Source organism: Eleutherodactylus coqui, chromosome 6, assembly GCF_035609145.1.
Source record: "Eleutherodactylus coqui strain aEleCoq1 chromosome 6, aEleCoq1.hap1, whole genome shotgun sequence".
Taxonomy (NCBI): domain Eukaryota; kingdom Metazoa; phylum Chordata; class Amphibia; order Anura; family Eleutherodactylidae; genus Eleutherodactylus; species Eleutherodactylus coqui.
The window spans coordinates 144,441,812-144,456,760 of record NC_089842.1 but is presented as its reverse complement, the minus strand read 5'-3'; the positions used below and the strand labels follow the sequence as shown (position 1 = coordinate 144,456,760).

The following is a 14,949-nucleotide window of genomic DNA, read 5'->3' as shown; positions in this document are numbered from 1 at the left end:
TCTATGTATTTGAAAGTGTTAATATGTAATGTCGTTTTTGTTAAATACAATGGCTGCTATGGCCAAAAAATATCCCCAAAAAATGTTGGTCTCAGTCTATTATTGAAGGTAATAAGGGAAGGTGGTATGCCTGAGGTGAGTCTAGCACACCTGGGTCAAGTACAGTACTATGCGTGGAAACGCATGCAGTCAACCTTGTTGCGCTGCGGCGAGTGTGTTTGTGCACAGGCTCTTATGAAGCCGCCCTTATTGATTTGAAGATGGGTAGATTGATAAAGTTCTGGTGATTGTAAGAGAGGGACTGTGTGCATCGTCTGATGGTCTGACGAGAGCTGGGGGGAGCACAGGAAGCGGATATGCAGCTCTTCCTACATTGACATGCTTCTCCATATATAGAACACGCCTATGCTCCTTTTTCCCAGGATTTTCCTCATTTTCCCACCTTCAGAGTCTAACTCATAATTCCTTGTTGATAGAACTAACAAGTGTGATTTATGTACTTATTAGGTTCTTATGTATCTACCTTACACACAGGAGATTTGGGACCTTACAATCCCCCACTGATTTCATAGATATCCCTCTAGTGAAGTAAGTGTGCTGTATCCCACTGTGTATAGTTTGGAGGTACTTCACCTAAAATACCAGCAAACTGGGCATTGTTATAAGTGGAATATATCTTTTTTTATAGGATTATAGGGAACCTTTTATCAGCTATAAGCACCATGAACTAAGTTAGGGCTCCTTCACACTGGCGATAAAATCGAGCGAGATTTGTGCTTTGCGAGATGCACAAATCTTGCATAAATATGAAACCCATTCACACTTGTGATGTTTCGCTGCATGGCAATGGTTGCAGTGTGTTTGTTCTCTGATGTTCCTTGCCTTACATGCCAACATCCATCCAATCGAGGAAGCAGAAAATGTAACTCATTGGAGAAGGCAACCCTTTGCCAATCAGTGGTATCCAATTCTGATTGAAATCTTTTTTTTACTGATACATCTTTGTTAGCATAGATGCAATGACCATCTGTCTGCATCGGAGCTCCATACGCTGAAGGGTTCGCCATATTGTTGTCTTAGACACACATCTGTATTGTATCAGTTGGCCTCTGTGCACCGTCGTAGATGACATTCACCTCTTGCATTGATGGCACGTAGTGCTCAGCAGTTTTAATGATGGTTATTCCCAATGGTGCCCTTTGTCCACTTTACACTTTAACCACAGCAGTGCCCAGTTTGCGAACTGCATGTTAGAGAAATACTGCCACCATTGTTTTGAAAACCAATAATCACCCCCTTTTTGCAACTCTGATAATCGTCCCCTTTACCCATGAAAACAACGATTGATATGTGAGCAGACAGACTATCGCCAACAAGTCAGCCTACGACACGTTACTTCCTTTATGGGCTATGCACTGCCCATGTTGGCAGTAGGAGGTGGTCAAAATAATGTGACTCAACTGTGTAGAAACAGAGAACTTGATATTTCAGTTTTATACAGATTTGTAAATGTTGTTAAATGACAAATTACATTTTAGGTAAACTTGGATTAGCAAGATAGCTGATCAAGCCCCTTATAAGTTCCATCTGACACAGAAGGCGTTGAGGAAACAATCCAGATCTGCATGTTTGGTGCGAGAGGAGTCGGATTCTTAGACAAGTAAATACTTAGTTTACACAGCATTGGTAATGGGCAGCATTAAAACAAAACCCTACATCATTATACAACCAAAGGTTAGACTGTTCACAATAGCAATTTCCCCTGATGTAAATCACACTGGTAATCCTAAAAATAGGATTAGAGCTCTATGCAATCTCTTAAATTTTAAGGCCCATTTACATGGAACAATGATCGCTCAAAAATCACTCAAATGACAGTTTAAATTACAGTTTTCAGTGATCATCTTTGCATAACTCTAATTAGCTACTAAAGAGTTAATGTGGGAGGAGCGGGATACCATCACAATAGCTCAGAGAACTATGCAGTTGTTTTGAATATGCAAACAGCTGCATTGTTCTCTGGTGCCTTCAACTGGTGTCCCGCTGAGAACTGCCAGTGTGATGCCAGCTGAAAGAATGATATCAGCACCACCCACTGAGATATCAGTGTGTGGCGCTGATAAGGCTCATTGCTGGCTAAAAGTGAGTGATGAACGAATGGTGCACGTGTTTAGATGCAACGATTATCACTCAAAAAACGGCTTTTGAGTGAATTTTGAGCGATAATTGTTGTGTCTAAATGGGCCCTAAGGAGTTCTGATGGCAACTGTAGACTTCTATAGGGCCCTAAGGCACAGTGAATGCCTTTAAATTTCATACAGAGAGGTTCTTTCTGTTGGATTACGAGAGAATATAAATGGTGTTATTCTTCATATTATGCTGTATTATGGAACTCGTCTCCGCATTGCCTCTTTGGTGAGAATGTTTGTAAATCCAGCAGTGTATGAACCCCTGAAGTATGGCACACAATTTGCCTTTGGCTCTTTAAATCAGGGATTCCACATACAGACTCCTGCACACGGCTCTAGGGTGTGCAGGTCACCCCCAGCCAAAGGCTAGCATGGCCGAAATGTGTATCAGAGAGGTTGCCATTCTACTGCAACACAGACTATGGGTTAAGTACCCTTTAATATGTCCTTTAAACCATATTGCACTTTACTTGTTGTGGATGTTTCAGTATATACTCTATAATGAATTGGCTATACATGGATTAAGGGTCCTTTTACATGGGGCGACACAGTCATTCCTGCGATGATCCTTCCTATGTTTTTACACAGGAACGATCATCGCTCAGTGAATGGAGGTGGAGTATGCTTGACGCTTCTTTGCACTTGACTTGTTCCATCGGCATTTTGCCTATGGCTCTATTCTGACTCCTGCACACGGCTCTATGGCCTTTTCTGGTCTACATAAACTATTCTCAGATCTAATTGGTGGTTACAGGGGCTTTCCATTATGCTGACTAAGGGCTCCCACACACTTGCGTTTTTTTAGCGTTGCGTTTTTTAAACGCGATTGTCAATGGGACTTTCTAATGTTAAAAACACATCGCAAGTTTGTGCTTTGCGATTTTTGTGCGATGCTTTTTTAGCATTAGAAAGTCCCATTGACAATCGCGTTAAAAAAAACGCAAGTGTGTGGGAGTCGTAAGGTACCTTTCACACGGGTGGAATTATTCAGCTAGGACGCTCGCCGCAAGACTTAGGCTGGGTTCTCACAGGGCGGATTCTCTGCGGAAATCTCGCGGTTTGGCCGCAGCGAAAAACCGCAAGATTTCCGCCAGGAGAACCGCCGCTGCAAAACCCGCGGCGGTTTTGAAGCGGCCTGGCCGCTAGCTCTTCCGCTGCGGCTGGTGCTCACATAGAGGAGAGCGCGGCAAAACCGCGCTGCAGCGGCGGCTCCTGCCAGCTTAGCCACAGCGGATTTGCCGTCCCGTGTGGACGAGATTTCTGAGAAATCTTGTGCACATGGCTGGCTAATCCCGGGATTAGCGGCCGCATGCGGATTTGCTGCGGCGAAATTCCGCACAGAATTTACGCGGCCGTGTGAACCCAGCCTTAGCCTGGGTTCACACGGGACGGAATCCCACCGGAGAACCGCTGCGGCTTTGAAGCGGCCCGGCCGCTCGCTCTTTCACTGCGGCCGGCGCTCCCATAGAGGAGCGCGCGGCCGCAGCGGAATGAAAAAAAGAATGGACATGCTGTATATTCTGCTGCGGTGGCCGCGGTTTCAGCCGGACTTACCGCAGCGGATTGCCCGTCCCGTGTGGACGAGATTTCTGAGAAATCTCGTCCACATGGGTGGCTAATCCCGAGATTAGCGGCCGCGGGCGGATTTGCCGCGCCGAAATTCCGCGCGGCAAAACAACCCTGTGTGAACCTAGCCGCACTAGAGTTCCGCACTAAAACTGCACGTCTAACTGCAGATTTTGATCCAAAATTGAAGACTGATTTAGATTATTTTGAATTCTGCATCAGAATCTGCAGTTTTCCCTGTGGATGCTAGGCCGCCTTCACATGGGCCATAGGTGCTGCGAGCTTGCTGCGACAGGAAATCCGCAGTAGATGTGCAGGTAAATGCTGCAGCTTTGGCCGTGGCTTTTTAGTGGATGTGATGCAGAGTTTAACCCTTTCCAATCCAATTTGTATCCTGTATTTCCTAGGGGGCTTACTCTTTTTCTGCAGTTATACAACAGCGCTATATGCTGGCTAAAGCCAGTACTGCATGAGGTGACACGTTGAATAGGCACCGACAGCAGAGAGGCTGGCAATATACAGTAAGAGAACCCCGACGGACGTCTTCCAACATCGGAGCTGTATAGCCTTAAGTCATAATGTCTTCAGACATCAGACAGTGGATTGGAAAGGGTTAACCCTTGTAGACATGCTAAGGATTTATGTATATTCTGCAGCGTTTTTCAAAAACTTTCCACAACATGTGAAGGAGATTTCTGAAATCTCCCCCACCTGGCTTGTACTGTAAACACTGGATATCCCGCAGAATTTACGGCCTGTGTGAAGACGGCCTAAGTGATTTTCCCAGCTGTACAACAGGACTAATACACGTCCATCTGTTTAGGACCCTAGGCTGGATTCACACAAACATGAGGATATTTGTGCGCATTGCGTATTTGTGCGTGCGTCTCAGTGTTTTACTGTACTTTTAGCAAACGCAAGTAATGCAGAATTGCACGTGTAAAAAAACATGCCGCCCTCAGTCTTTAACCCATTCCCGCTGCAGGGCGTAAGTTTACGTCCTGGGAGCGGGGTACTTCCCGCAACAGGGCGTAAACTTACGTCCTGGAGATAGCGCTGGATCATATGTGATCCAGCGCTATCCCGCAGCGGGAGCCGGCTGTCAGTCACAGCCGGCGTCTCGCTGCAGCAGCGGGGGGACATCAGAGATGCGCCCGCCACTGTTAACCCCTTCCCTGCCGCGATCTAAGTAGATCGCGGCAGGGAAAGAGTTCACAGCGGGAGCGCGGCTCCCTCTGTGTCTCCGGCCGGAACTCGCGATGTCATCGCGAGAGCCCGGCCTGTCACCATGGCAACAGGACGCCAGACACTGGCGTCCTGTATTGCCTATGCCTGAGATCGCTGTATGAGCGATAAGGCATGGGAGAGCAGTAGCTCTGCCATGCCTTATGACAGCGATCATCAGGGCAGTGATTAAAGTCCCTCAGAGGGACACAAACAGTGTAAAAAAAAGAAAGATTTAAAAAATGAATTAAAAAAAATGTAAAAAAAAAAGAGTAAAAAAAACATTTTTTATGCTTTTTCTCAGATTAGCATAAAAAAAGGTAAAAAAAAAATAAAATCCCACATATTTGGTATTGTCGCGTCCGTAACGATGCGTACAATAAGTTGCACATGCTTTTGACTGTGCACCGAAAAAAACGCTAAAAAAAAAGCTAAAAAACTGAGGCAAAATGCTCATTTTTAGCATTTTGCCTCACTAAAAACGCAATAAAAGTGATCAAAAAAGTCGTATGTACGCCAAAATGGTACCAATAAAATCTACAGCTCGTCTCGCAAAAAATAAGCCCTCATAGAGCTCTGTACATCAAAAAATAAAAAAGTTACGTGACTTTGAATGCAGCAATTTAGAATAGAAAAAAGATTTCCAAAAAAAGGGTTTTTATTGCAGAAAAGTGGGAAAACCTAAAAAAAATGTTAGAATTTTGGTATCGTTGTAACCGTACGGGTCTGCAGAAAAAATGGAAAGTCTCATTTATGCTGCATGATATACGGTGTAAAAAAAAAATAAAAAAATCTATGGCAGAATTGATGCGTTTTCTCTCTCTGCTATCATTAAAGAAAAAAAAAAAATTTACAATATAGTCTATGTACCCAAAATTGGCATCGATAAAAACTACAGTTCGCCACGCAAAAAACAAGCCCTTATACGGCCGCGTCCACGGAAAAATAAAAAGTTATGGCTTTTGAAAATTGGAGATGGAAAAATACCAAAAAATCGCTTGGTCCTCAACGCCAAAATAGGCCATGTCATGAAGGGGTTAAAATGGCCATTAGTTTCAGGAGTTCAAAATATTTTCTTTTCCTGCGCAGTCCAAATACGCACATGTGAACGAACCCATTGAAATCAGTGGGTTCTATTTTCTGTGTATTGCGCGAGTAAACTTTCCATGCGCAATTATGCTTGTGTGAATCCGGCCTTAGGGCTTCTCCACACGGGCAATTCTGCATGCGTTTTCACTCGCACAAAACGCAGACAATAAAACCCATTGATTTCAATGGGTTTCCTCACATTAAGCGTTTTTGCGCTATATTTTCACGCGTGCGAAAATATACATCACACGCTCTATTCTAGTGCACATTTACGCACCCAAGGCAGTATTGGCGCACAAAATTTTGCGGTGTTAACTGCTAACACTGGGGACTAATAATGCTGCTCAGCCGGCTCAGAAACATGATCGGGCTGGCAGCGTATAAAAGTACAGTAAAATGCTCGGGCATGCGCACAGAAGCATTCAAAGCACAATCACATCATGCTCTCGCGTACAAACGCCGCATTCGATTGCAGGCCTGAGAAGCCACATTAAAATCAATGGGAGCATTATATCGCGGTTAGCGGGGTGTGTGTGAGAGCGGCCCTAGGCCTCATGTCCTGCAGTGGTATCCGTGCGTGCCCGTGGACATGGAGAGGAAAAGACAGTTTCTTACGCCTCCGGTTCCAGCGCGGGTCTCCTCTGTCACGGCCGGATCTTCCTTCTTCAGCACGGCGGATGTGCCCAGATGCCTCGGCGACGTTCCTGGCACATGTGCAGTGTTTTTTTTTTTTTTCAAATGTCCTGCTTTCCCACGGATCCGGGGCACGTCCACAGTGACGGCTGCCGGCGGTCCGCGGATCGGACGGTTTTCATTGACTTCAATGCATCCCTATAGGCGGCTTGATTGGCAGATGTCCTGTGCGAGTGCTCCCACACGGGTTCCGCAAATCAAATCCGCCCGTGGAAATTGGGCCTTAGTGTAGAATTTGCCACAAGTGGCGGCGTGTCATGTAGGCTAATTCTGCCCAGTGTGAAAGGTCCTTAGTAATGCTCTATTTTGCAAAGATAGGAGTAAATAGCTAGAGATCGCTGAAGCTGATACCCCTCCCCCTCCCTTTATATACTACTATATAAATAAACAAAGCCTGTATGTGTGTGTATATATATATATATATATATATATATATGTATACATACGTATGTATATATACATATATACCACAAACAAAGCAAATAAACATGCTGTGTACTTATACATATTGTTTACACCCTTGACCTCACATGAGCGGACCGGATTCTGGCAGTGAACCTGCTTGGCGACCCCGTGTACCTAAATTTTCTGTATTCCGTATGACCGCGGCGGCAGTCATGCGCAGTAAAGTTTTTTTTTACTGTGTGTATTTCCCGTGCTTTCACTTAGTGATGACGCAAATACCCGTGGCCCACACACAAGGTTCATTGCGTATAAGCTGCAGGTCGGACAGCCTCCATTGACTTCAATGGAGGCCATCCGCACAGAGTCCGTAGCAAAATAGAGCATGTTGCGATTTTTTACTCTGCTCATGGAACACACAGTTTGTATCCGCGGGTATGAGCAAAAAAACCATTTTACATGCTTTACAATGCCAACATTTTGCCATGAATCCTTTGCGCGGATTCCGAAGTTGGGATCCGCCCGTGTGAAGCTGGCTTTATGCCACTCTGAGACAGGCGTTTTTTTTACAGCTTTTTTTTTTTACAAATATCTACCCTAACAGCCAGTTCACACGAGAGTATGTGTAAACCGCCGTGTAGGGCGGTGACTTTGCACTGCGCATGAGTGCGTATCTCACACACACTGTCATGCGCAGTCTGAATTGTTCTTTTTTTTTAAATTTCCCGCTTTGTCACTTAGCAACTTTGCATATAAACGTCGCACATACGCAATGTAATTGCATATGTATAGCATTTGATATGCGCCCATAGAGAGCAATAGGTCTGTGTCGCGCATAATACACGGTAAAATAGAACATGCTGCGTTCTTTTTTACAAACGTATTGTACGCAATTAAAAAATGTTAGTGTGAATGGGTCAATGAAAAAAAAAATAAATAAATATATATATATATATATATATATATATATATATATATATATATATATATATATATATATATATATATGTATATATATGTATCATGTTTCCCTGAAAGTAAGCCCTAGTTATTTATATATAGTATCTTCATCTCTGAGGACAACTTGCCCCATCTGTAACCAACTTGAGGGGATTATTTCATCTAAAGCCAACATTAATTACTAAGAATACTTTCCAGAGACTTCTGTACAAACTTCTGAAAACCCCTGGACTTTCCCCATATGACTGACTGAGGACCAGGCCCTTGTGGGAGAGAAAAAAAAACATTTTGCAAACTTTGCAAACTTCACACTGTATGTTTTAAATCTCTGCATTCTACAAGTTCTCCCTCCTTTTTCTGGAATAGAAGGGAAGGCTGAGGGTCCGAGGACAGGCAGATGTCTGACTGACCGTTGGTGTGGGCAACACATCTGTCCCATCCAGCTGCCCGGACCAGCTGTACCCTTGTGTTATCACGTTCTGCTTGATGAACACTGATGTCATCTACATAATCACTCTACTTAGATTAACCTATGAAATGCTGAGCGGCCAACATCAGGGCCCCGGATTTGTCTTGGTAAATATGGTAATGTCACCTAAGGAACAAAAATAAAGATAAAGGCTGCGGATTTCCTATGGGCTTTGCTCACACGACTAGAGTCTTTGTGGTTGCAGGAGGTTCACAATCAGGCTGAGCCGGTCCGACTTGAAGCACCAGTGAACATTAGCTATGGGGATTGGGAAGGTCAGAGCATGAGGCAAGATGATAACATCTATGGGCGTGGCGCATATATAATTATCATTTTAGTATCATCACCGTTGACGTATCACAATTATGTTTGCTCATATACCTGGGTTTCTGCAGTAGGTGATCAAAGTTTCTGGCTTAGAGGATAATTCATTATTTAATCTATGACACTGCAAATGATATGTTTGGGCTGTAGTTTCAAAAGTTTCCCTAAACTTTAAAAGAAAAAAAAAAACTAACAATAGAATTTCCTTGAGTGTCAAATTAGTAAAAATTCTGTGCAGCCTTTCCTTGTTTCAATCTGTTTCTGGGAAAGCTGGGTGTCATCCAGCTTTCTCAGACTCCTGAATGGCAGATTTAAAGGGTATTCTGGTTAGTGGATGAAATTTTAAATTTTTACCCATCCACTGGATGGGTGAAAACTGATAGACCGTTGGGGGTCTGACCGCTAGAACCGCCGCTGATCTCAAGAACTGGGGTCTCGTTTCCCTTTGTTGTCCTCACCAGGAAGTTGAAGAAGGATCCCCCATTCTCCGGATTGGTGGGGGTTCCAGCAGTCAGACCCCCACTAATCTATTAGTTTTCACCCATGCAAGTGGGTCCACTAAGTCCACTAACCAGAATAGCCCTTTAACTGACTGTGTAGGGATCTTGGGGCAGAGGATGTAAAACTTTTACATTCCCTTATCTACCGCGACAATGTTACACCTTGTGTCAGTATCTAGCAGTATATCATAACGTCCAATACCCCTCCGTATTCCAAGGCATGAAGACCTAGAGGCTGCTTACCTCCCCTCCTCTGCCACTGGTCTCTGCAGGGTCGGACCTACCTTTGTAGTATACATGCCCTGTTTATGTACTATAATTTACCTGTTGTCTGCTCTTTATATAGTGTCATCCTACTATCATAGAATGTATCACTGAGAGGTGTAAATCCTATTTTAGGTGTAACTGACCTGTCGTTGTTCTGCTTTGGCAGCACAATCTTTACTCAGTGACGTTCCTGCCATTTCAGATCAAGAAGGTCATCCATAACAAACACTATTGCCATGGATGACATAACTGTTGGGTTTACCCGTCCAGGCTGCAGTTTCTCTCATCACACTTTTAAAAACCTCTTAACATAATTCACCTTCTATTTTTTATGTGACTGTAAAGAGAAAAATATTATTTTGGGGCATTAGTATCACTTGTATGACAAGGTTTACACCAACATAAAAGTCAAATGACTTAACAGTTTACACTACCATCACAAATGCCACTGCCCCAGTAGCCCCAGTTTACTTACCAGTCAAATGGCGTCTCTACAGAATCCCCCACCTCCCTGTTCATAACGATATATGAAAGAAAGCAGTAAAAGTATACTTCAGAGAGGGAATGACTGAAGATTATCAGTAAGGGTCAGCCACTCCAGAATACAGTTTTGTTTTATAATAAATTTAAAGCTGGGATTTAGGAACTCACTTAGCTACGTGCGACCCGATAGGTTGTGTAGGGCACTGGCCACCAGGCGGATGTAGGCTCGTGGTGATCTGCCCCATTGGATCTGCCCGGACAGTGGTCTGTGTGGCAGTGTCTTGTGGAACTATATGAATCATCCTTCTCCTGGCTCTGTCTCTTTCCCTCTGATTTTTTGAGGTGTCGCTTTCAGCCCATTGGCATCCCACAACACAATCACTTAGTTCTGCTACTCTATTTATATTATAAACATGGTTTTAGGGCTATATTTATAAGTTTGGTTCTAGAGCTATATTTATGTACTGAGCTTGGTTCAGTGGCTGTATTTGAGTTATGAGCTTGGTTCTGGTATTGTATCTATGTAGTGAGCTTGGTTCATGCTGTATTTTTGTAGTGAGCCTAGTTCTGTGGCTGTAATTATGTTATGAGCTTGGTTTTGGTATTGTGTCTATGTTCCCGCAGTCAGAGCCCCACTGATCTATTAGTTTTCACCCATGCAAGTGAAAACTGAATTTTGTCCACTAACCAGAATACCCCTTTAACTGACTGTGTAGGGATCCTGGGGCAGGGGATGTATTACTTTTATATTCCCTTATCTATGTGGGAATACAAGCTGAGTCCTATTGAAGTGAATGAACCTGCAGTACCAATCCGGGCCACTGTGGAATTTGAAGAGCTATCTGCTTGGATTTGATTCTGCAATCTATTCATTTACACTAAGAGCCATGGCAGACCCAGAGGACATTGCAACCCATCCACCCTCCGTGATTACATGGCAGAAGGCCAATGACGTCACAGAGGAGGTTTTCTTTTTTTTGGATCAACTGCATCAAAAACTCCATGTATTAGCCTTGTCTTAAGGTCCTTGTAGTCAAACCGATTCTTGTTTGAACAAGTGAGTGATGTCACCGCAAACTTGTTCGCACGTGCGCAGCCTGTTTAGACCAATATATTGTTGGCTCTTTCAAACAAGAATCGTTCAGTCCCTGTATAAGCGATAACAGGGACTGAACGATTGCTGTTTAAACCGAGTGATAAGCGAACGAGCCAACCATGATTTTTATGCCTGCAGAAACTGAATGACAAGCAAGAAATGAATGATTCTCGTTGCTTATTGGCCTGCATTTAGATGGAACGATTTTCATTCATTTTCCCGCGTTTAAATGATAATCGTTCCGTCTAAATGCCACATTAGATCTTGTTCACACATTCAAGATTCTGTCAGCTGGGACTAACGGGAGTTTACAGCAGGACATTTTAAACTTGCTGTTCAGCTGTCCCCGAACTCTGAACAGCAGCAGGGAATGAGGAATTCCCCATAGCGGGCAGAGAAGAAATTCCCCTGCAGGGGAGAACGAGGGTATCCCTGTAGCAGGAGAAGAGAGGGAGGCAGGGTTAGAGGGCTTCCCTGAGAGTGATAGGAGAGGGCGGGGTTAGAGGGAACTGCTCTGTAACCCCACCCTCTCTCTATCCTCCCATCTCTTCTTGCTATGGGGGAATCCCCGGGAGAACCACTCTAGCCCTGTCCTCTCTCTCTAGCTCTGCACTCTTTGTCTCTGCTACTGGGGAAGTCCTCTATATTAAAGGGGTTGTCCCGCGGCAGCAAGTGGGTCTATACACTTCTGTATGGCCATATTAATGCACTTTGTAATATACATTGTGCATTAATTATGAGCCATACAGAAGTTATCAGAAGTTTTTCACTTACCTGCTCCGTTGCTAGCGTCCTCGTTTCCATGGAGCCGCCTAATTTTCGGCCTCTAATGGCCAAATTAGAAGCGCTTGCGCAGTCCGGGTCTTCTTCTTTTCTCAATGGGGCCGCTCGTGCAGGATGCCGGCTCCGTGTAGCTCCGCCCCGTCACGTGCCGATTCCAGCCAATCAGGAGGCTGGAATCGGCAATGGACCGCACAGAAGCCCTGCGGTCCACCGAGGGAGAAGATCCCGGCGGCCATCTTCAACCGGTAAGTAAGAAGTCACCGGAACGCGGGGATTCAGGTAAGCGCTGTGCGGTTTTTTTTTTAAGTCCCTGCATCGGGGTTGTTTCGCGCCGAACAGGGGGGGGGGGGTTGAAAAAAAAAAAAACCCGTTTCGGCGCGGGACAACCCCTTTAAGGAGAGAAGGAATTCACCAGCAGCCGGGGATTTCTTTATTCTCCCCTGCAGGGGAATCTCTCTCTCCCCACAGTGGGGATATCCCTACACCTCCGCTGAGAAAAAGGTAGTCCCTAGTGATGAAGGAAAGTGCCGTGGGGCATTCCTTCATCTCTCTCTTTCCTTCCGGAGCAGCAGCTCTTGTTTTCAGCGACACGGAGCTTCCATTTGTGTGAATGGGCAATTTCACCGCTAATTAAGCTTGGGACTTGATAGCGGGAAATCGACCGTTCACGCTATTTTTAGCGCTACTAGCTGAGATTTTTTTGTGCAGCTAACTTCTGCATGATTTTCACGCTCATGTGAATGAGGCCCAATGTAAAAAATACTTAGTCCATGTATAATGGAAAATGAACACTTTTCCAATATACTTTGTGTTGCAATTGCATGCCATTTTTAAACTTTCTGCTTGCTGTCAATGAATGGGAATATTTTTGTTTACATCCAGAGGCTGAAACCATTCATGACCCAATACTATATGGCAGTAGTAGCTCTATGAGCTAAGCATATCAGCAACGCAAGTCTTTCTTGCTTATAACTCTAACCTACACTGAGCTATTTCCACCAAACTGCAGCTCTGAGCATCTAAATGTTATTAAGAATGTCCAAGTTCACTGACAGCCAACAGAGATCAAGACAACGGTGAGGAATAGAAACGCAAAGTATAATAGAAAGTTGTATAGCTTTTATCCTACAAGGATGAAGCTTTATTCACATAAAAGTGCAAAAGTTGTGTCTTTACAATATAAACTTTGTGTTTAGATTTTACAACTAATGTGTTACAAAAGGTAGCTGGTGTGCCAGTGGGTGTGACCCATTACCAAACAGGTTGGCAACCTCTGTTGTGGAAACATTAAAAAAAGAACACAGACAAGAGCCGCTTAACATGGCTGAAACTCATATACAAAATCTATATTTAATTATGTTTGTTTAGTGTGTCCTTAAAAAAATCCACCCACATGTGTCATAGTCATCTAGATGTGGAACCAAACAGGTCCAGCCAGCCTATTAATTCTGATGGGGACATGTCCTATTTATGATATGGAGAATGGCTGCCAAGTATGACTTCACATGTCCTATACAAATATATTATTAGACCATATCGGCTTGTCTCATACACCTCAGATACACCATCAATCGGGGAACTGTAAAGCATGGGGTAATGAGTATGGATAACCATTAACATGTTTTTTACTTTTTATTTTCCTTTAAAACATAAAATAAGACAATAATTACAATACATTGTCAAAGAGATTTAGCATACATAGATTTATTACATCATAACAAAGTTAAAGGGGTTGTCCCGCGCCGAAACGTTTTTTTTTTTTTTTCAATAGCCCCCCCGTTCGGCGCGAGACAAACCCGATGCAGGGGTTTAAAAAAAACAAAAACGGATAGTACTTACCCGAATCCCCGCGCTCCGGTGACTTCTTACTTACCTTGCGAAGATGGCCGCCGGGATCTTCACCCACGGTGGACCGCAGGTCTTCTCCCATGGTGCACCGTGGGCTCTGTGTGTTCCATTGCCGATTCCAGCCTCCTGATTGGCTGGAATCGGCACACGTGACGGGGCGGAGCTACGAGGAGCAGCTCTCCGGCACGAGCGGCCCCATTCAGAAGGGAGAAGACCGGACTGCGCAAGCGCGTCTAATTGGGAGATTAGACGCTGAAATTAGACGGCACCATGGAAACGAGGACGCTAGCAACGGAACAGGTAAGTGAATAACTTCTGTTTGGCTCATATTTAATGCACGATGTATATTACAAAGTGCATTAATATGGCCATACAGAAGTGTATACCCCCACTTGCTTTCGCGGGACAACCCCTTTAATCACTGAATTATCTTGGTAGTAGAGGGTAATATTGGTTAGAGCCATCTAGGCCTGCATCACATGGACTGGAGCCCACAGCAGAATCCGGCCCTGACCGTTGCCACGGTCCATGCACACCTGCCTTCTTTCGATTTGTTCTGTACTGTGGATGGACGCAGCGAGCCATTATCAAACATGTGGAGTACAAATTTTTTTTTCAAAACTTTGTTTTTCCTGCGCCATCGCTAGGCGATGATGCAGCTACCCGCGACCTATCCACAAAGTCAATTGCGGATGGGCTGCAGGTCGGACTGCTTCAATTGGCTGCAATGAGAGCCGTCCGTGCAGAATCCTCACTAAAATAGAACATGCTCCGATTTTTTTTTGCAAGCGGAAACAGCAATCACTGTCCAGCGGACATGCGAATTGTCTATTGTCTGAATATAAGACTGAAAGACTAGAGCAGCTATTACGCTCCAAAAGTTCTGGGTTGCTACACATATCACACTCCCCCCCCCATGTCAATTCCTTGAGGCCTCATTCAGACAAGCATGTGTTTTGCGCGCGCATAATGCACGCTTCTAAAAGAACTAATGGGTTCCTTTAGAAGCGTTCATATGCGCAGAATTTGAAGCGCAAAACAGCGCTGCTGCCGCCG

At 44.4% G+C, this 14,949-nt stretch overlaps 1 protein-coding gene across 2 annotated transcripts in view; it reads right to left on the bottom strand.

Moving 5' to 3' along the window:
• LOC136632724 (dickkopf-related protein 3-like) overlaps window positions 1–14,949 on the bottom strand; it is a 62,732-nt gene that overhangs the window by 34,608 nt on the left and 13,175 nt on the right. Inside the window, exon 1 of one of the 2 annotated variants that reach the window (XM_066607806.1) lies at window positions 10,159–10,177. The exons of the other annotated variant lie outside the window; for it this stretch is intronic. The gene's annotated coding sequence lies outside the window, so the exon portion shown is untranslated. Of the gene's footprint in view, window positions 1–10,158; window positions 10,178–14,949 lie in introns of those variants that run through there. 2 annotated transcript variants of the gene reach the window in all.